At 40.7% G+C, this 18410-nt stretch overlaps 14 non-coding genes across 14 annotated transcripts; 9 read left to right on the forward strand and 5 right to left on the reverse strand.

The window, feature by feature from the left end:
* Nucleotides 1–490: 490 nt before the first annotated feature.
* On the forward strand, nucleotides 491–562 carry TRNAT-UGU (transfer RNA threonine (anticodon UGU)). Its single transcript has one exon. It is a non-coding gene; the product is annotated as a tRNA-Thr (tRNA).
* Nucleotides 563–1724: 1162 nt separating this feature from the next.
* Nucleotides 1725–1819, reverse strand: TRNAI-UAU (transfer RNA isoleucine (anticodon UAU)). The gene is made up of 2 exons: nucleotides 1782–1819; nucleotides 1725–1760 (listed from the first exon to the last, which is right to left on the reverse strand). It is a non-coding gene; the product is annotated as a tRNA-Ile (tRNA).
* A 1084-nt stretch (nucleotides 1820–2903) lies between these two features.
* On the forward strand, nucleotides 2904–2975 carry TRNAT-UGU (transfer RNA threonine (anticodon UGU)). The gene has a single exon. It is a non-coding gene; the product is annotated as a tRNA-Thr (tRNA).
* Nucleotides 2976–4657: 1682 nt separating this feature from the next.
* Nucleotides 4658–4739, forward strand: TRNAS-GCU (transfer RNA serine (anticodon GCU)). Its single transcript has one exon. It is a non-coding gene; the product is annotated as a tRNA-Ser (tRNA).
* A 1823-nt stretch (nucleotides 4740–6562) lies between these two features.
* TRNAI-UAU (transfer RNA isoleucine (anticodon UAU)) lies at nucleotides 6563–6657 on the reverse strand. The gene is made up of 2 exons: nucleotides 6620–6657; nucleotides 6563–6598 (listed from the first exon to the last, which is right to left on the reverse strand). It is a non-coding gene; the product is annotated as a tRNA-Ile (tRNA).
* A 413-nt stretch (nucleotides 6658–7070) lies between these two features.
* Nucleotides 7071–7152, forward strand: TRNAS-GCU (transfer RNA serine (anticodon GCU)). Its single transcript has one exon. It is a non-coding gene; the product is annotated as a tRNA-Ser (tRNA).
* Nucleotides 7153–7741: 589 nt separating this feature from the next.
* TRNAT-UGU (transfer RNA threonine (anticodon UGU)) lies at nucleotides 7742–7813 on the forward strand. The gene has a single exon. It is a non-coding gene; the product is annotated as a tRNA-Thr (tRNA).
* A 1670-nt stretch (nucleotides 7814–9483) lies between these two features.
* On the forward strand, nucleotides 9484–9565 carry TRNAS-GCU (transfer RNA serine (anticodon GCU)). Its single transcript has one exon. It is a non-coding gene; the product is annotated as a tRNA-Ser (tRNA).
* A 1837-nt stretch (nucleotides 9566–11402) lies between these two features.
* On the reverse strand, nucleotides 11403–11497 carry TRNAI-UAU (transfer RNA isoleucine (anticodon UAU)). Its single transcript has 2 exons — nucleotides 11460–11497; nucleotides 11403–11438 (listed from the first exon to the last, which is right to left on the reverse strand). It is a non-coding gene; the product is annotated as a tRNA-Ile (tRNA).
* Nucleotides 11498–13815: 2318 nt separating this feature from the next.
* Nucleotides 13816–13910, reverse strand: TRNAI-UAU (transfer RNA isoleucine (anticodon UAU)). Its single transcript has 2 exons — nucleotides 13873–13910; nucleotides 13816–13851 (listed from the first exon to the last, which is right to left on the reverse strand). It is a non-coding gene; the product is annotated as a tRNA-Ile (tRNA).
* A 413-nt stretch (nucleotides 13911–14323) lies between these two features.
* On the forward strand, nucleotides 14324–14405 carry TRNAS-GCU (transfer RNA serine (anticodon GCU)). Its single transcript has one exon. It is a non-coding gene; the product is annotated as a tRNA-Ser (tRNA).
* A 1837-nt stretch (nucleotides 14406–16242) lies between these two features.
* TRNAI-UAU (transfer RNA isoleucine (anticodon UAU)) lies at nucleotides 16243–16337 on the reverse strand. The gene is made up of 2 exons: nucleotides 16300–16337; nucleotides 16243–16278 (listed from the first exon to the last, which is right to left on the reverse strand). It is a non-coding gene; the product is annotated as a tRNA-Ile (tRNA).
* Nucleotides 16338–16750: 413 nt separating this feature from the next.
* On the forward strand, nucleotides 16751–16832 carry TRNAS-GCU (transfer RNA serine (anticodon GCU)). Its single transcript has one exon. It is a non-coding gene; the product is annotated as a tRNA-Ser (tRNA).
* A 589-nt stretch (nucleotides 16833–17421) lies between these two features.
* On the forward strand, nucleotides 17422–17493 carry TRNAT-UGU (transfer RNA threonine (anticodon UGU)). The gene has a single exon. It is a non-coding gene; the product is annotated as a tRNA-Thr (tRNA).
* Nucleotides 17494–18410: the final 917 nt, after the last annotated feature.

An 18410-nucleotide genomic window follows, 5' to 3' on the forward strand; every position in this document is an offset into this window, starting at 1 on the left:
CTGTTCCATTTTAACAAATATGTCAAATAAAGTGAAGTATTTTGTGCGTAATAGAAATTAGATCTTTCATGGAGTTTCCAGAGGATTGCCTTTCACTCACTCCTGGCTTATTAACCAGTTTGGATAAATAGATTGATAAGAAAGCAGCTCTTACTCCTAAAGTTTAGGCCGTCTCAAATGAATGACTGTTAACATATGTCTGCCCCACAGAGACAGATCACTTCTAATAAGTGGGTTCTCTATATGTCACTGATTGCAGACATACTAACTAGAGCTATCGGTATGGTCTTGAATGTGAAAACTCTTATTTTCTCATATGAAAATGTAGTTTTTCATACTTCCAAGAAAAGTGCCTTAAGCATGGTCTTCAATGTGTGCGCGCACGTGGACATTCATATGCAACTACGTTTCCATACAGAGTCTCAAAATCATAGATATATTCATACCTCAGTAAGAATACATGTTGCAATTTACATCCTGCGTGCAGACTGGCCTTGTAGCTCAGTGGCAGAGCACTGGTCTTGTAAACCAGGGGTCATGAGTTCAAGCCTCATCAGGGCCTTTTTACATGAGTCTTTCTGTATGTTGTTTTCAAGTCATTCTTCCCTGGAGTCACACCTTGCTTTAGGATTGCTTATTGCCAAGCTTCCCTTTCCTGCTTTCATATTATCAAGAAAATATCATGAAGATCATTGAATTATAAATTATTGCCTCACCCCTTCCGATCGCCTGACGAACGCCTGACAAATGCCATTCTCACCCTGCCGGGCAAAGCCAAATAAGCCATGCATATTTACAGTTCCTTTGAAAGGCAGAGCGAGGACTAGGACCTCTGTTCCGACTGAATCTGCATCCACAGAAAGGATGTTATAAGGCCCTACAAATTTCACCAAGGAGATGTGAAATTCTTCCCCCATAAAATACTTTTTTTCCCAGATACCCCGGCTCTTAGGCAAATGAGGTTACTCCTCAAAACCCCTCCCCCACTCACCATAAATATCCTTCTCTCCTGCTGTCCATTCAAATGATACAAGGTATCTTGTACATAGAGAGAAAGGGAGAATAGGCAGACTTGTGCTTCAAAGATTTGGTGACCTTGGATGGGTGGGTTGAATGAAGAAGTGAACCTGGTTTCTGGGAAAGGAGTATCGAGATGAAGATGAGGAAAAGTGAACATGGACCACATTCATAGGTTAGAGAAATACATTTAATAGGTTGAATGGTTTTGAAAAGTGAACTTCGAGCAGTAATTGTTGTTTTTTAAATTGCAAAGAAATTAAAAATGAATGTGGGATTGGAGGCACACTCTGAGCAGAAAAGCACCATAAGCTGCTATGGTGCAACTCAAGATGGTGAATAGAACCTTTAATATGATGATGCTCTTCTTTTGCTAGTTTTTTCGAGTCACCTTTTATTGTAAGTAGCTGATACAGCATTTTTTGCAGCTCTTCAGTTTATGGTTATCATGTGAGAACACTGTTTTCATCATTTTTATTATTCTACAAATGTATTTTTAAATGCACTGATGTGGTGTTTGCATGAAATGCAAGATGGCACATCATGGAATGTTTAAACTGAGCATCGCGTAGGATATGTGATATTTGGCACCCAGAGGAGTAGGACACGTAGATCCTATAAGAAGTAAAGACTCTCTAGCAAGGGCCGTCCATACTCTGAGTTTAAACTTTACTTTTTGTGAAATGGTTTATGAAAAACAACACGGCTGCTCCAGGTGAGGCTCGAACTCACAACCTCGGCATGGCTCAGTGCAAGTACTGCTGTATAAGTACAGCGCGCTAACCGATTGCGCCACTGGAGCTCTCTCTTTTCACATCTCCCCAGGTGAGCCATCTACAGCTGACCAAGTAGATGACAGACACTGCTCCATCATTCACTGTGCAAGATCGACTCACATGCTAGCATGTTATCATGACTATTAAAAATACAGTCCAAACAGAATAGATTCTATAATTGTCCTATAACATATGCTTTGTCTATTCAAAACCCCATAGAATTATATCTTGACAGTTCTGACAAAGTCTAGTGGAATCTTATGAATATTTGTAATTAGCACATAGTAAGAATTTCCCAAAAATGAAATGTAGGTCCCTAATTGGGGGAAGACGTGGAATGTGAGATCTTGCCTCAGCTGTTTTTTTTCTTTTTTAGGTACAGTATATTGACACTTCAGTACCTTTTGTGAAGCAAGGTTTCAGATGGGGCTGTAGGGCAGACGAGGTGGCAGAGTGGATAAGGCGATGGACTGCTAATCCATTGTGCTCTGCACGCGTGGGTTCGAATCCCACCTTCGTCAGAAAGCCATCAGAGTCTCTTTTGATGGCCAGCATTTCTTGTAGTATAATTACACTCTCTTTCAAGACAGAGCCAGGATCCGCTAGATGGGATCATCTGACTGTTCCATTTTAACAAATATGTCAAATAAAGTGAAGTATTTTGTGCGTAATAGAAATTAGATCTTTCATGGAGTTTCCAGAGGATTGCCTTTCACTCACTCCTGGCTTATTAACCAGTTTGGATAAATAGATTGATAAGAAAGCAGCTCTTACTCCTAAAGTTTAGGCCGTCTCAAATGAATGACTGTTAACATATGTCTGCCCCACAGAGACAGATCACTTCTAATAAGTGGGTTCTCTATATGTCACTGATTGCAGACATAATAACTAGAGCTATCGGTATGGTCTTGAATGTGAAAACTCTTATTTTCTCATATGAAAATGTAGTTTTTCATACTTCCAAGAAAAGTGCCTTAAGCATGGTCTTCAATGTGTGCGCGCACGTGGACATTCATATGCAACTACGTTTCCATACAGAGTCTCAAAATCAAAGATATATTCATACCTCAGTAAGAATACATGTTGCAATTTACATCCTGCGTGCAGACTGGCCTTGTAGCTCAGTGGCAGAGCACTGGTCTTGTAAACCAGGGGTCATGAGTTCAAGCCTCATCAGGGCCTTTTTACATGAGTCTTTCTGTATGTTGTTTTCAAGTCATTCTTCCCTGGAGTCACACCTTGCTTTAGGATTGCTTATTGCCAAGCTTCCCTTTCCTGCTTTCATATTATCAAGAAAATATCATGAAGATCATTGAATTATAAATTATTGCATCACCCCTTCCGATCGCCTGACGAACGCCTGACAAACGCCATTCTCACCCTGCCGGGCAAGCCCTGCCGGGCAAAGCCAAATAAGCCATGCATATTTACAGTTCCTTTGAAAGGCAGAGCGAGGACTAGGACCTCTGTTCCGACTGAATCTGCATCCACAGAAAGGATGTTATAAGGCCCTACAAATTTCACCAAGGAGATGTGAAATTCTTCCCCCATAAAATACTTTTTTTCCCAGATACCCCGGCTCTTAGGCAAATGAGGTTACTCCTCAAAACCCCACCCCCACTCACCATAAATATCCTTCTCTCCTGCTGTCCATTCAAATGATACAAGGTATCTTGTACATAGAGAGAAAGGGAGAATAGGCAGACTTGCTTCAAAGATTTGGTGACCTTGGATGGGTGGGTTGAATGAAGAAGTGAACCTGGTTTCTGGGAAAGGAGTATCGCGATGAAGATGAGGAAAAGTGAACATGGACCACATTCATAGGTTAGAGAAATACATTTAATAGGTTGAATGGTTTTGAAAAGTGAACTTCGAGCAGTAATTGTTGTTTTTTAAATTGCAAAGAAATTAAAAATGAATGTGGGATTGGAGGCACACTCTGAGCAGAAAAGCACCATAAGCTGCTATGGTGCAACTCAAGATGGTGAATAGAACCTTTAATATGATGATGCTCTTCTTTTGCTAGTTTTTTCGAGTCACCTTTTATTGTAAGTAGCTGATACAGCATTTTTTGCAGCTCTTCAGTTTATGGTTATCATGTGAGAACACTGTTTTCATCATTTTTATTATTCTACAAATGTATTTTTAAATGCACTGATGTGGTGTTTGCATGAAATGCAAGATGGCACATCATGGAATGTTTAAACTGAGCATCGCGTAGGACATGTGATATTTGGCACCCAGAGGAGTAGGACACGTAGATCCTATAAGAAGTAAAGACTCTCTAGCAAGGGCCGTCCATACTCTGAGTTTAAACTTTACTTTTTGTGAAATGGTTTATGAAAAACAACTCGGCTGCTCCTGGTGAGGCTCGAACTCACAACCTCGGCATGGCTCAGTGCAAGTACTGCTGTATAAGTACCGCGCGCTAACCGATTGCGCCACTGGAGCTCTCTCTTTTCACATCTCCCCAGGTGAGCCATCTACAGCTGACCAAGTAGATGACAGACACTGCTCCATCATTCACTGTGCAAGATCGACTCACATGCTAGCATGTTATCATGACTATTAAAAATACAGTCCAAACGGAATAGATTCTATAAATGTCCTATAACATATGCTCTGTCTATTCAAAACCCCATAGAATTATATCTTGACAGTTCTGACAAAGTCTAGGGGAATCTTATGAATATTTGTAATTAGCACATAGTAAGAATTTCCCAAAAATGAAATGTAGGTCCCTAATTGGGGGAAGACGTGGAATGTGAGATCTTGCCTCAGCTGTTTTTTTTCTTTTTTAGGTACAGTATATTGACACTTCAGTACCTTTTGTGAAGCAAGGTTTCAGATGGGGCTGTAGGGCAGACGAGGTGGCCGAGTGGTTAAGGCGATGGACTGCTAATCCATTGTGCTCTGCACGCGTGGGTTCGAATCCCACCTTCGTCGGAAAGCCATCAGAGTCTCTTTTGATGGCCAGCATTTCTTGTAGTATAATTACACTCTCTTTCAAGACAGAGCCAGGATCCGCTAGATGGGATCATCTGACTGTTCCATTTTAACAAATATGTCAAATAAAGTGAAGTATTTTGTGCGTAATAGAAATTAGATCTTTCATGGAGTTTCCAGAGGATTGCCTTTCACTCACTCCTGGCTTATTAACCAGTTTGGATAAATAGATTGATAAGAAAGCAGCTCTTACTCCTAAAGTTTAGGCCGTCTCAAATGAATAACTGTTAACATATGTCTGCCCCACAGAGACAGATCACTTCTAATAAGTGGGTTCTCTATATGTCACTGATTGCAGACATACTAACTAGAGCTATCAGTATGGTCTTGAATGTTGAAACTCTTATTTTCTCATATGAAAATGTAGTTTTTCATACTTCCAAGAAAAGTGCCTTAAGCATGGTCTTCAATGTGTGCGCGCACGTGGACATTCATATGCAACTACGTTTCCATACAGAGTCTCAAAATCATAGATATATTCATACCTCAGTAAGAATACATGTTGCAATTTACATCCTGCGTGCAGACTGGCCTTGTAGCTCAGTGGCAGAGCACTGGTCTTGTAAACCAGGGGTCATGAGTTCAAGGCTCATAAGGGCCTTTTTACATGAGTCTTTCTGTATGTTGTTTTCAAGTCATTCTTCCCTTGAGTCACACCTTGCTTTAGGATTGCTTATTGCCAAGCTTCCCTTTCCTGCTTTCATATTATCAAGAAAATATCATGAACATCATTGAATTATAAATTATTGCCTCACCCCTTCCGATCGCCTGACGAACGCCTGACAAACGCCATTCTCACCCTGCCGGGCAAAGCCAAATAAGCCATGCATATTTACAGTTCCTTTGAAAGGCAGAGCGAGGACTAGGACCTCTGTTCCGACTGAATCTGCATCCACAGAAAGGATGTTATAAGGCCCTTCAAATTTCACCAAGGAGATGTGAAATTCTTCCCCCATAAAATACTTTTTTTCCCAGATACCCCGGCTCTTAGGCAAATGAGGTTACTCCTCAAAACCCCACCCCCACTCACCATAAATATCCTTCTCTCCTGCTGTCCATTCAAATGATACAAGGTATCTTGTACATAGAGAGAAAGGGAGAATAGGCAGACTTGTGCTTCAAAGATTTGGTGACCTTGGATGGGTGGGTTGAATGAAGAAGTGAACCTGGTTTCTGGGAAAGGAGTATCGAGATGAAGATGAGGAAAAGTGAACATGGACCACATTCATAGGTTAGAGAAATACATTTAATAGGTTGAATGGTTTTGAAAAGTGAACTTCGAGCAGTAATTGTTGTTTTTTAAATTGCAAAGAAATTAAAAATGAATGTGGGATTGGAGGCACACTCTGAGCAGAAAAGCACCATAAGCTGCTATGGTGCAACTCAAGATGGTGAATAGAACCTTTAATATGATGATGCTCTTCTTTTGCTAGTTTTTTCGAGTCACCTTTTATTGTAAGTAGCTGATACAGCATTTTTTGCAGCTCTTCAGTTTATGGTTATCATGTGAGAACACTGTTTTCATCATATTTATTATTCTACAAATGTATTTTTAAATGCACTGATGTGGTGTTTGCATGAAATGCAAGATGGCACATCATGGAATGTTTAAACTGAGCATCGCGTAGGATATGTGATATTTGGCACCCAGAGGAGTAGGACACGTAGATCCTATAAGAAGTAAAGACTCTCTAGCAAGGGCCGTCCATACTCTGAGTTTAAACTTTACTTTTTGTGAAATGGTTTATGAAAAACAACACGGCTGCTCCAGGTGAGGCTCGAACTCACAACCTCGGCATGGCTCAGTGCAAGTACTGCTGTATAAGTACCGCGCGCTAACCGATTGCGCCACTGGAGCTCTCTCTTTTCACATCTCCCCAGGTGAGACATCTACAGCTGACCAAGTAGATGACAGACACTGCTCCATCATTCACTGTGCAAGATCGACTCACATGCTAGCATGTTATCATGACTATTAAAAATACAGTCCAAACGGAATAGATTCTATAATTGTCCTATAACATATGCTCTGTCTATTCAAAACCCCATAGAATTATATCTTGACAGTTCTGACAAAGTCTAGGGGAATCTTATGAATATTTGTAATTAGCACATAGTAAGAATTTCCCAAAAATGAAATGTAGGTCCCTAATTGGGGGAAGACGTGGAATGTGAGATCTTGCCTCAGCTGTTTTTTTTCTTTTTTAGGTACAGTATATTGACACTTCAGTACCTTTTGTGAAGCAAGGTTTCAGATGGGGCTGTAGGGCAGACGAGGTGGCCGAGTGGTTAAGGCGATGGACTGCTAATCCATTGTGCTCTGCACGCGTGGGTTCGAATCCCACCTTCGTCGGAAAGCCATCAGAGTCTCTTTTGATGGCCAGCATTTCTTGTAGTATAATTACACTCTCTTTCAAGACAGAGCCAGGATCCGCTAGATGGGATCATCTGACTGTTCCATTTTAACAAATATGTCAAATAAAGTGAAGTATTTTGTGCGTAATAGAAATTAGATCTTTCATGGAGTTTCCAGAGGATTGCCTTTCACTCACTCCTGGCTTATTAACCAGTTTGGATAAATAGATTGATAAGAAAGCAGCTCTTACTCCTAAAGTTTAGGCCGTCTCAAATGAATGACTGTTAACATATGTCTGCCCCACAGAGACAGATCACTTCTAATAAGTGGGTTCTCTATATGTCACTGATTGCAGACATACTAACTAGAGCTATCGGTATGGTCTTGAATGTGAAAACTCTTATTTTCTCATATGAAAATGTAGTTTTTCATACTTCCAAGAAAAGTGCCTTAAGCATGGTCTTCAATGTGTGCGCGCACGTGGACATTCATATGCAACTACGTTTCCATACAGAGTCTCAAAATCATAGATATATTCATACCTCAGTAAGAATACATGTTGCAATTTACATCCTGCGTGCAGACTGGCCTTGTAGCTCAGTGGCAGAGCACTGGTCTTGTAAACCAGGGGTCATGAGTTCAAGCCTCATCAGGGCCTTTTTACATGAGTCTTTCTGTATGTTGTTTTCAAGTCATTCTTCCCTGGAGTCACACCTTGCTTTAGGATTGCTTATTGCCAAGCTTCCCTTTCCTGCTTTCATATTATCAAGAAAATATCATGAAGATCATTGAATTATAAATTATTGCCTCACCCCTTCCGATCGCCTGACGAACGCCTGACAAATGCCATTCTCACCCTGCCGGGCAAAGCCAAATAAGCCATGCGTATTTACAGTTCCTTTGAAAGGCAGAGCGAGGACTAGGACCTCTGTTCCGACTGAATCTGCATCCACAGAAAGGATGTTATAAGGCCCTACAAATTTCACCAAGGAGATGTGAAATTCTTCCCCCATAAAATACTTTTTTTCCCAGATACCCCGGCTCTTAGGCAAATGAGGTTACTCCTCAAAACCCCACCCCCACTCACCATAAATATCCTTCTCTCCTGCTGTCCATTCAAATGATACAAGGTATCTTGTACATAGAGAGAAAGGGAGAATAGGCAGACTTGTGCTTCAAAGATTTGGTGACCTTGGATGGGTGGGTTTAATGAAGAAGTGAACCTGGTTTCTGGGAAAGGAGTATCCAGATGAAGATGAGGAAAAGTGAACATGGACCACATTCATAGGTTAGAGAAATACATTTAATAGGTTGAATGGTTTTGAAAAGTGAACTTCGAGCAGTAATTGTTGTTTTTTAAATTGCAAATAAATTAAAAATGAATGTGGGATTGGAGGCACACTCTGAGCAGAAAAGCACCATAAGCTGCTATGGTGCAACTCAAGATGGTGAATAGAACCTTTAATATGATGATGCTCTTCTTTTGCTAGTTTTTTCGAGTCACCTTTTATTGTAAGTAGCTGATACAGCATTTTTTGCAGCTCTTCAGTTTATGGTTATCATGTGAGAACACTGTTTTCATCATATTTATTATTCTACAAATGTATTTTTAAATGCACTGATGTGGTGTTTGCATGAAATGCAAGATGGCACATCATGGAATGTTTAAACTGAGCATCGCGTAGGATATGTGATATTTGGAACCCAGAGGAGTAGGACACGTAGATCCTATAAGAAGTAAAGACTCTCTAGCAAGGGCCGTCCATACTCTGAGTTTAAACTTTACTTTTTGTGAAATGGTTTATGAAAAACAACACGGCTGCTCCAGGTGAGGCTCGAACTCACAACCTCGGCATGGCTCAGTGCAAGTACTGCTGTAAAAGTACCGCGCGCTAACCGATTGCGCCACTGGAGCTCGCTCTTTTCACATCTCCCCAGGTGAGCCATCTACAGCTGACCAAGTAGATGACAGACACTGCTCCATCATTCACTGTGCAAGATCGACTCACATGCTAGCATGTTATCATGACTATTAAAAATACAGTCCAAACGGAATAGATTCTATAATTGTCCTATAACATATGCTCTGTCTATTCAAAACCCCATAGAATTATATCTTGACAGTTCTGACAAAGTCTAGGGGAATCTTATGAATATTTGTAATTAGCACATAGTAAGAATTTCCCAAAAATGAAATGTAGGTCCCTAATTGGGGGAAGACGTGGAATGTGAGATCTTGCCTCAGCTGTTTTTTTTCTTTTTTAGGTACAGTATATTGACACTTCAGTACCTTTTGTGAAGCAAGGTTTCAGATGGGGCTGTAGGGCAGACGAGGTGGCCGAGTGGTTAAGGTGATGGACTGCTAATCCATTGTGCTCTGCACGCGTGGGTTCGAATCCCACCTTCGTCGGAAAGCCATCAGAGTCTCTTTTGATGGCCAGCATTTCTTGTAGTATAATTACACTCTCTTTCAAGACAGAGCCAGGATCCGCTAGATGGGATCATCTGACTGTTCCATTTTAACAAATATGTCAAATAAAGTGAAGTATTTTGTGCGTAATAGAAATTAGATCTTTCATGGAGTTTCCAGAGGATTGCCTTTCACTCACTCCTGGCTTATTAACCAGTTTGGATAAATAGATTGATAAGAAAGCAGCTCTTACTCCTAAAGTTTAGGCCGTCTCAAATGAATGACTGTTAACATATGTCTGCCCCACAGAGACAGATCACTTCTAATAAGTGGGTTCTCTATATGTCACTGATTGCAGACATACTAACTAGAGCTATCGGTATGGTCTTGAATGTGAAAACTCTTATTTTCTCATATGAAAATGTAGTTTTTCATACTTCCAAGAAAAGTGCCTTAAGCATGGTCTTCAATGTGTGCGCGCACGTGGACATTCATATGCAACTACGTTTCCATACAGAGTCTCAAAATCATAGATATATTCATACCTCAGTAAGAATACATGTTGCAATTTACATCCTGCGTGCAGACTGGCCTTGTAGCTCAGTGGCAGACCACTGGTCTTGTAAACCAGGGGTCATGAGTTGAAGCCTCATCAGGGCCTTTTTACATGAGTCTTTCTGTATGTTGTTTTCAAGTCATTCTTCCCTGGAGTCACACCTTGCTTTAGGATTGCTTATTGCCAAGCTTCCCTTTCCTGCTTTCATATTATCAAGAAAATATAATGAAGATCATTGAATTATAAATTATTGCCTCACCCCTTCCGATCGCCTGACGAACGCCTGACAAACGCCATTCTCACCCTGCCGGGCAAGCCCTGCCGGGCAAAGCCAAATAAGCCATGCATATTTACAGTTCCTTTGAAAGGCAGAGCGAGGACTAGGACCTCTGTTCCGACTGAATCTGCATCCACAGAAAGGATGTTATAAGGCCCTACAAATTTCACCAAGGAGATGTGAAATTCTTCCCCCATAAAATACTTTTTTTCCCAGATACCCCGGCTCTTAGGCAAATGAGGTTACTCCTCAAAACCCCTCCCCCACTCACCATAAATATCCTTCTCTCCTGCTGTCCATTCAAATGATACAAGGTATCTTGTACATAGAGAGAAAGGGAGAATAGGCAGACTTGTGCTTCAAAAATTTGGTGACCTTGGATGGGTGGGTTGAATGAAGAAGTGAACCTGGTTTCTGGGAAAGGAGTATCGAGATGAAGATGAGGAAAAGTGAACATGGACCACATTCATAGGTTAGAGAAATACATTTAATAGGTTGAATGGTTTTGAAAAGTGAACTTCGAGCAGTAATTGTTGTTTTTTAAATTGCAAAGAAATTAAAAATGAATGTGGGATTGGAGGCACACTCTGAGCAGAAAAGCACCATAAGCTGCTATGGTGCAACTCAAGATGGTGAATAGAACCTTTAATATGATGATGTTCTTCTTTTGCTAGTTTTTTCGAGTCACCTTTTATTGTAAGTAGCTGATACAGCATTTTTTGCAGCTCTTCAGTTTATGGTTATCATGTGAGAACACTGTTTTCATCATATTTATTATTCTACAAATGTATTTTTAAATGCACTGATGTGGTGTTTGCATGAAATGCAAGATGGCACATCATGGAATGTTTAAACTGAGCATCGCGTAGGATATGTGATATTTGGCACCCAGAGGAGTAGGACACGTAGATCCTATAAGAAGTAAAGACTCTCTAGCAAGGGCCGTCCATACTCTGAGTTTAAACTTTACTTTTTGTGAAATGGTTTATGAAAAACAACACGGCTGCTCCAGGTGAGGCTCGAACTCACAACCTCGGCATGGCTCAGTGCAAGTACTGCTGTATAAGTACCGCGCGCTAACCGATTGCGCCACTGGAGCTCTCTCTTTTCACATCTCCCCAGGTGAGACATCTACAGCTGACCAAGTAGATGACAGACACTGCTCCATCATTCACTGTGCAAGATCGACTCACATGCTAGCATGTTATCATGACTATTAAAAATACAGTCCAAACGGAATAGATTCTATAATTGTCCTATAACATATGCTCTGTCTATTCAAAACCCCATAGAATTATATCTTGACAGTTCTGACAAAGTCTAGGGGAATCTTATGAATATTTGTAATTAGCACATAGTAAGAATTTCCCAAAAATGAAATGTAGGTCCCTAATTGGGGGAAGACGTGGAATGTGAGATCTTGCCTCAGCTGATTTTTTTCTTTTTTAGGTACAGTATATTGACACTTCAGTACCTTTTGTGAAGCAAGGTTTCAGATGGGGCTGTAGGGCAGACAAGGTGGCCGAGTGGTTAAGGCGATGGACTGCTAATCCATTGTGCTCTGCACGCGTGGGTTCGAATCCCACCTTCCTCGGAAAGCCATCAGAGTCTCTTTTGATGGCCAGCATTTCTTGTAGTATAATTACACTCTCTTTCAAGACAGAGCCAGGATCCGCTAGATGGGATCATCTGACTGTTCCATTTTAACAAATATGTCAAATAAAGTGAAGTATTTTGTGCGTAATAGAAATTAGATCTTTCATGGAGTTTCCAGAGGATTGCCTTTCACTCACTCCTGGCTTATTAACCAGTTTGGATAAATAGATTGATAAGAAAGCAGCTCTTACTCCTAAAGTTTAGGCCGTCTCAAATGAATGACTGTTAACATATGTCTGCCCCACAGAGACAGATCACTTCTAATAAGTGGGTTCTCTATATGTCACTGATTGCAGACATACTAACTAGAGCTATCGGTATGGTCTTGAATGTGAAAACTCTTATTTTCTCATATGAAAATGTAGTTTTTCATACTTCCAAGAAAAGTGCCTTAAGCATGGTCTTCAATGAGTGCGCGCACGTGGACATTCATATGCAACTACGTTTCCATACAGAGTCTCAAAATCATAGATATATTCATACCTCAGTAAGAATACATGTTGCAATTTACATCCTGCGTGCAGACTGGCCTGGTAGCTCAGTGGCAGAGCACTGGTCTTGTAAACCAGGGGTCATGAGTTCAAGCCTCATCAGGGCCTTTTTACATGAGTCTTTCTGTATGTTGTTTTCAAGTCATTCTTCCCTGGAGTCACACCTTGCTTTAGGATTGCTTATTGCCAAGCTTCCCTTTCCTGCTTTCATATTATCAAGAAAATATCATGAAGATCATTGAATTATAAATTATTGCCTCACCCCTTCCGATCGCCTGACGAACGCCTGACAAACGCCATTCTCACCCTGCCGGGCAAAGCCAAATAAGCCTTCCATATTTACAGTTCCTTTGAAAGGCAGAGCAAGGACTAGGACCTCTGTTCCGACTGAATCTGCATCCACAGAAAGGATGTTATAAGGCCCTACAAATTTCACCAAGGAGATATGAAATTCTTCCCCCATAAAATACTTTTTTTCCCAGATACCCCGGCTCTTAGGCAAATGAGGTTACTCCTCAAAACCCCTCCCCCACTCACCATAAATATCCTTCTCTCCTGCTGTCCATTCAAATGATACAAGGTATCTTGTACATAGAGAGAAAGGGAGAATAGGCAGACTTGTGCTTCAAAGATTTGGTGACCTTGGATGGGTGGGTTGAATGAAGAAGTGAACCTGGTTTCTGGGAAAGGAGTATCGAGATGAAGATGAGGAAAAGTGAACATGGACCACATTCATAGGTTAGAGAAATACATTTAATAGGTTGAATGGTTTTGAAAAGTGAACTTCGAGCAGTAATTGTTGTTTTTTAAATTGCAAATAAATTAAAAATGAATGTGGGATTGGAGGCACACTCTGAGCAGAAAAGCACCATAAGCTGCTATGGTGCAACTCAAGATGGTGAATAGAACCTTTAATATGATGATGCTCTTCTTTTGCTAGTTTTTTCGAGTCACCTTTTATTGTAAGTAGCTGATACAGCATTTTTTGCAGCTCTTCAGTTTATGGTTATCATGTGAGAACACTGTTTTCATCATATTTATTATTCTACAAATGTATTTTTAAATGCACTGATGTGGTGTTTGCATGAAATGCAAGATGGCACATCATGTAATGTTTAAACTGAGCATCGCGTAGGATATGTGATATTTGGCACCCAGAGGAGTAGGACACGTAGATCCTATAAGAAGTAAAGACTCTCTAGCAAGGGCCGTCCATACTCTGAGTTTAAACTTTACTTTTTGTGAAATAGTTTATGAAAAACAACACGGCTGCTCCAGGTGAGGCTCGAACTCACAACCTCGGCATGGCTCAGTGCAAGTACTGCTGTATAAGTACCGCGCGCTAACCGATTGCGCCACTGGAGCTCTCTCTTTTCACATCTCCCCAGGTGAGCCATCTACAGCTGACCAAGTAGATGACAGACACTGCTCCATCATTCACTGTGCAAGATCGACTCACATGCTAGCATGTTATCATGACTATTAAAAATACAGTCCAAACGGAATAGATTCTATAATTGTCCTATAACATATGCTCTGTCTATTCAAAACCCCATAGAATTATATCTTGACAGTTCTGACAAAGTCTAGGGGAAACTTATGAATATTTGTAATTAGCACATAGTAAGAATTTCCCAAAAATGAAATGTAGGTCCCTAATTGGGGGAAGACGTGGAATGTGAGATCTTGCCTCAGCTGTTTTTTGTCTTTTTTAGGTACAGTATATTGACACTTCAGTACCTTTTGTGAAGCAAGGTTTCAGATGGGGCTGTAGGGCAGACGAGGTGGCCGAGTGGTTAAGGTGATGGACTGCTAATCCATTGTGCTCTGCACGCGTGGGTTCGAATCCCACCTTCGTCGGAAAGCCATCAGAGTCTCTTTTGATGGCCAGCATTTCTTGTAGTATAATTACACTCTCTTTCAAGACAGAGCCAGGATCCGCTAGATGGGATCATCTGACTGTTCCATTTTAACAAATATGTCAAATAAAGTGAAGTATTTTGTGCGTAATAGAAACTAGATCTTTCATGGAGTTTCCAGAGGATTGCCTTTCACTCACTCCTGGCTTATTAACCAGTTTGGATAAATAGATTGATAAGAAAGCAGCTCTTACTCCTAAAGTTTAGGCCGTCTCAAATGAATGACTGTTAACATATGTCTGCCCCACAGAGACAGATCACTTCTAATAAGTGGGTTCTCTATATGTCACTGATTGCAGACATACTAACTAGAGCTATCGGTATGGTCTTGAATGTGAAAACTCTTATTTTCTCATATGAAAATGTAGTTTTTCATACTTCCAAGAAAAGTGCCTTAAGCATAGTCTTCAATGTGTGCGCGCACGTGGACATTCATATGCAACTACGTTTCCATACAGAGTCTCAAAATCATAGATATATTCATACCTCAGTAAGAATACATGTTGCAATTTACATCCTGCCTGCAGACTGGCCTTGTAGCTCAGTGGCAGAGCACTGGTCTTGTAAACCAGGGGTCATGAGTTCAAGCCTCATCAGGGCTTTTTTACATGAGTCTTTCTGTATGTTGTTTTCAAGTCATTCTTCCCTGGAGTCACACCTTGCTTTAGGATTGCTTATTGCCAAGCTTCCCTTTCCTGCTTTCATATTATCAAGAAAATATCATGAAGATCATTGAATTATAAATTATTGCCCTACCCCTTCCGATCGCCTGACGAACGCCTGACAAACGCCATTCTCACCCTGCCGGGCAAGCCCTGCCGGGCAAAGCCAAATAAGCCATGCATATTTACAGTTCCTTTGAAAGGCAGAGCGAGGACTAGGACCTCTGTTCCGACTGAATCTGCATCCACAGAAAGGATGTTATAAGGCCCTACAAATTTCACCAAGGAGATGTGAAATTCTTCCCCCATAAAATACTTTTTTTCCCAGATACCCCGGCTCTTAGGCAAATGAGGTTACTCCTCAAAACCCCTCCCCCACTCACCATAAATATCCTTCTCTCCTGCTGTCCATTCAAATGATACAAGGTATCTTGTACATAGAGAGAAAGGGAGAATAGGCAGACTTGTGCTTCAAAAATTTGGTGACCTTGGATGGGTGGGTTGAATGAAGAAGTGAACCTGGTTTCTGGGAAAGGAGTATCGAGATGAAGATGAGGAAAAGTGAACATGGACCACATTCATAGGTTAGAGAAATACATTTAATAGGTTGAATGGTTTTGAAAAGTGAACTTCGAGCAGTAATTGTTGTTTTTTAAATTGCAAATAAATTAAAAATGAATGTGGGATTGGAGGCACACTCTGAGCAGAAAAGCACCATAAGCTGCTATGGTGCAACTCAAGATGGTGAATAGAACCTTTAATATGATGATGCTCTTCTTTTGCTAGTTTTTTCGAGTCACCTTTTATTGTAAGTAGCTGATACAGCATTTTTTGCAGCTCTTCAGTTTATGGTTATCATGTGAGAACACTGTTTTCATCATATTTATTATTCTACAAATGTATTTTTAAATGCACTGATGTGGTGTTTGCATGAAATGCAAGATGGCACATCATGGAATGTTTAAACTGAGCATCGCGTAGGATATGTGATATTTGGCACCCAGAGGAGTAGGACACGTAGATCCTATAAGAAGTAAAGACTCTCTAGCAAGGGCCGTCCATACTCTGAGTTTAAACTTTACTTTTTGTGAAATGGTTTATGAAAAACAACACGGCTGCTCCAGGTGAGGCTCGAACTCACAACCTCGGCATGGCTCAGTGCAAGTACTGCTGTATAAGTACCGCGCGCTAACCGATTGCGCCACTGGAGCTCTCTCTTTTCACATCTCCCCAGGTGAGCCATCTACAGCTGACCAAGTAGATGACAGACACTGCTCCATCATTCACTGTGCAAGATCGACTCACATGCTAGCATGTTATCATGACTATTAAAAATACAGTCCAAACGGAATAGATTCTATAATTGTCCTATAACATATGCTCTGTCTATTCAAAACCCCATAGAATTATATCTTGACAGTTCTGACAAAGTCTAGGGGAATCTTATGAATATTTGTAATTAGCACATAGTAAGAATTTCCCAAAAATGAAATGTAGGTCCCTAATTGGGGGAAGACGTGGAATGTGAGATCTTGCCTCAGCTGTTTTTTTTCTTTTTTAGGTACAGTATATTGACACTTCAGTACCTTTTGTGAAGCAAGGTTTCAGATGGGGCTGTAGGGCAGACGAGGTGGCCGAGTGGTTAAGGCGATGGACTGCTAATCCATTGTGCTCTGCACGCGTGGGTTCGAATCCCACCTTCGTCGGAAAGCCATCAGAGTCTCTTTTGATGGCCAGCATTTCTTGTAGTATAATTACACTCTCTTTCAAGACAGAGCCAGGATCCGCTAGATGGGATCATCTGACTGTTCCATTTTAACAAATATGTCAAATAAAGTGAAGTATTTTGTGCGTAATAGAAATTAGATCTTTCATGGAGTTTCCAGAGGATTGCCTTTCACTCACTCCTGGCTTATTAACCAGTTTGGATAAATAGATTGATAAGAAAGCAGCTCTTACTCCTAAAGTTTAGGCCGTCTCAAATGAATGACTGTTAACATATGTCTGCCCCACAGAGACAGATCACTTCTAATAAGTGGGTTCTCTATATGTCACTGATTGCAGACATACTAACTAGAGCTATCGGTATGGTCTTGAATGTGAAAACTCTTATTTTCTCATATGAAAATGTAGTTTTTCATACTTCCAAGAAAAGTGCCTTAAGCATGGTCTTCAATGTGTGCGCGCACGTGGACATTCATATGCAACTACGTTTCCATACAGAGTCTCAAAATCATAGATATATTCATACCTCAGTAAGAATACATGTTGCAATTTACATCCTGCGTGCAGACTGGCCTTGTAGCTCAGTGGCAGAGCACTGGTCTTGTAAACCAGGGGTCATGAGTTCAAGCCTCATCAGGGCCTTTTTACATGAGTCTTTCTGTATGTTGTTTTCAAGTCATTCTTCCCTGGAGTCACACCTTGCTTTAGGATTGCTTATTGCCAAGCTTCCCTTTCCTGCTTTCATATTATCAAGAAAATATCATGAAGATCATTGAATTATAAATTATTGCCTCACCCCTTCCGATCGCCTGACGAACGCCTGACAAATGCCATTCTCACCCTGCCGGGCAAAGCCAAATAAGCCATGCATATTTACAGTTCCTTTGAAAGGCAGAGCGAGGACTAGGACCTCTGTTCCGACTGAATCTGCATCCACAGAAAGGATGTTATAAGGCCCTACAAATTTCACCAAGGAGATGTGAAATTCTTCCCCCATAAAATACTTTTTTTCCCAGATACCCCGGCTCTTAGGCAAATGAGGTTACTCCTCAAAACCCCACCCCCACTCACCATAAATATCCTTCTCTCCTGCTGTCCATTCAAATGATACAAGGTATCTTGTACATAGAGAGAAAGGGAGAATAGGCAGACTTGTGCTTCAAAGATTTGGTGACCTTGGATGGGTGGGTTTAATGAAGAAGTGAACCTGGTTTCTGGGAAAGGAGTATCGAGATGAAGATGAGGAAAAGTGAACATGGACCACATTCATAGGTTAGAGAAATACATTTAATAGGTTGAATGGTTTTGAAAAGTGAACTTCGAGCAGTAATTGTTGTTTTTTAAATTGCAAATAAATTAAAAATGAATGTGGGATTGGAGGCACACTCTGAGCAGAAAAGCACCATAAGCTGCTATGGTGCAACTCAAGATGGTGAATAGAACCTTTAATATGATGATGCTCTTCTTTTGCTAGTTTTTTCGAGTCACCTTTTATTGTAAGTAGCTGATACAGCATTTTTTGCAGCTCTTCAGTTTATGGTTATCATGTGAGAACACTG

This window comes from Triturus cristatus, chromosome 12, assembly GCF_964204655.1.
Source record: "Triturus cristatus chromosome 12, aTriCri1.1, whole genome shotgun sequence".
Lineage (NCBI taxonomy): Eukaryota > Metazoa > Chordata > Amphibia > Caudata > Salamandridae > Triturus > Triturus cristatus.